Below are 2805 nucleotides of genomic sequence, written 5' to 3' on the forward strand. Positions count from 1 at the left end.
ATGTACAGGAAGAATGGGATCATGAACCAAACCTTCTACACAACTGAATAGAAAGCTTATGATTAAAAATAGCTAACATTTACACAGCACTGACTGTTGTAAACACATTTTCCAATGTATCAGCCGTTAATCTTCACAAAACCCAATGAGATAGACATCATCATCCCCGTCTTGCAAATGAGGAAGCTAAGGCAGAAAACTTAGGTCCCTTGCCCGGGGTCATGCCACTAGTAAGTAGAGGAAGTGGGGTTTATATTCAGGCAGTCTGGCTCCAGGATCCATGGTCTTGATCACTCGTTATATTGCATCTAAATTTCAGCAGAGAGGGAGATGATAAGTGCATGTTACCAAAAAATTGCTTTTTTCTGATCTGCTGCTTTTTTATTTTGCAGTGTAGTGTCCTAGCTTCTTGGAGTCTCTGATGTCACCTAGGGGAGAGAACCGAAATTCTTAGCATTTTTTCCCAAGCCATCCAACCTCTCAATTCTAAAGCTGAGATGGCTTGGTAGCTAGTGGATCTGGCTTCATAGTTTCTTGGTTGCAGTGAAAAATGCACCAGGTTTTGGAATCAGCCTAACCTGAGTTTAAATCTTGCCGTCCATCAATCTATCCAATAAATATCTATCATGCTCTTAAATGTCAACTATAGGCTTTGTACTGTGTGCTGAGGATACAGTAAACAAAAACAATTTCTTGCTCTCACCAAATTTAGTCAAGTGAGACAAGACAAAAACAAATACATCAGGTGGATGCTAACAAGAAATATAAGGCACAGGGATAGAAACTAAGGAGAAGCACCATTTTAGAAATATGGTTAGGCATTTGTGCCCGGGAGTTTGAGGCTGCTGTGAGCCATGATCGCGCCACTGCACTCCAGCCTGGGTGACAGAATGAGATCCTGTCTCTTAATGCAGGGAGAAAGAAATATAGTTAGGGAAAATCTCAGATATGGGAACATTTGAGCAGTTATTACGTGAGGGAGTAAGTATGTGGCTAGCTGGTGGAAGCCAGACAAAAGGCCCTGAGGTAAGAGAATGATTGCCCTGTTGAAGGAACTGCAATGAGGCCAGTGTATTCAAGCAGAGTATGGAAGGGGGAAAGTAGAAGCAAACCAGATGACAGAACAAAATGAGGGGGCCGGGTGGGGGGCGGGGGACAAGAGAATGCAGCTAGAGCTTGCCCAGCCTTATAGTTCAAGGGAAAGACAACAGAGAAGAAACCAAGACAATGTGTCTTTGGCAAATCACATACAACTTTTGACTTTTTTTTTTTTTTTTTTTTTTTTTTTTTTCTTTTTTTGAGACGGAGTCTTGCTCTGCCACCCAGGCTGGAGTGCAGTGGCCGGATCTCAGCTCACTGCAAGCTCCGCCTCCCGGGTTTACGCTCATTCTCCTGCCTCAGCCTCCCGAGTAGCTGGGACTACAGGCGCCCGCCTCGTCGCCCGGCTAGTTTTTTGTATTTTTAAGTAGAGACAGGGTTTCACCGTATTAGCCAGGATGGTCTCGATCTCCTGACCTCGTGATCCGCCCGTCTAGGCCTCCCAAAGTGCTGGGATTACAGGCTTGAGCCACCGCGCCCGGCCCTTGAGCCACCGCGCCCGGCCAACTTTTGACTTTTTAATCTTGGTTTTCCCCTTTCTTTTTTTCTTTTCTTTTCTTTTTTTTTTTTTTTGAGACGGAGTTTCGCTCTTGTTGCCCAGGCTGGAGGACAATGGCGCAGTCTCGGCTCACTGCAACCTCTGCCTCCCGGGTTCAAGCCATTCTCCTGGCTCGGCCTCTCGAGTAGCTGGGATTAAAGGCACTTGCCACCACCCTCGACTAATTTTTGTATTTTTAGTAGAGACGGGGTTTCACCATGTTGGTCAGGCTGGTCTCGAACTCCTGACCTCATGACCCGCCTGCCTCGGCCTCCCAAAGTGCTGGGATTACAGGCATAGGCCACCGCGACCGGTGCCCTTTCTTAAAAATAGGTTGCGGAAGGGCAGGGTGGCTCATGCGTATCATCCCAGCACTTTGGGAAGCCGAGGCGGGCAGATCGCTTGGGCCCAGGAGTGCAAGACCAACCTGGGCAACATGGCGAAAACCCCTTTTCTATTTAAATAAATAAATCAGTTTGCAAACTTGAGATCATGGCAATTTTTTGTTTGTTTTTGAGAGGGAGTCTTTGCTCTTTGGCCCAGTTTCGAGTGCAGTGGCGCGATGTCGGATTCACGCCATTCTCCTGCCTCAGCCTCCCGAGTAGCTGGGACTACAGGCGCCGGCCACCACGTCCGGCTAATTGTATTTTTTAGTAGAGACGGGGTTTCACCGTGTTAGCCAGGATGGTTTTGATCTCCTGACCTCGTGATCCGCCCGCCTCTGCCTCCCAAAGTGCTGGGATTACAGGCGTGAGCCACCGCGCCCTGCAGCAATTTTGTTTTGTTTCGTTTTTGAAGAAAACACTCAAAGCAGTTCCTCATATAAGTAGATAACTCAAGATATTGCTTGATTCTTTATAACTTGGGCAGGCTGCAATAAGTCATGTTGCTGAAGACTAACACCCCATGAGCGAGGAGAAGGTGGGATCATGTTCCTAATGACGTGTGGTACTGGCGAAAGGAAAAGGGAGTTTTGGAGGAGAATTCGTTTTTTTAAGATCTGTAACTGAGCGTCTCCTCTCTTTCCCGACTAAAAGGTTGCAGCAGAGCTGCCGCCTCCGGAGCCGGTTTGCCCGCCGGCTTCGGCTTTGCAGCAGTCACCGCCTACAACTCCCGGCATGCTGCTGGGTGTGGAGCCGGCACGTAGACTCCATTTCCCAGCCAGCCCC

Source organism: Rhinopithecus roxellana, chromosome 10 (assembly GCF_007565055.1).
Source record: "Rhinopithecus roxellana isolate Shanxi Qingling chromosome 10, ASM756505v1, whole genome shotgun sequence".
NCBI lineage: Eukaryota > Metazoa > Chordata > Mammalia > Primates > Cercopithecidae > Rhinopithecus > Rhinopithecus roxellana.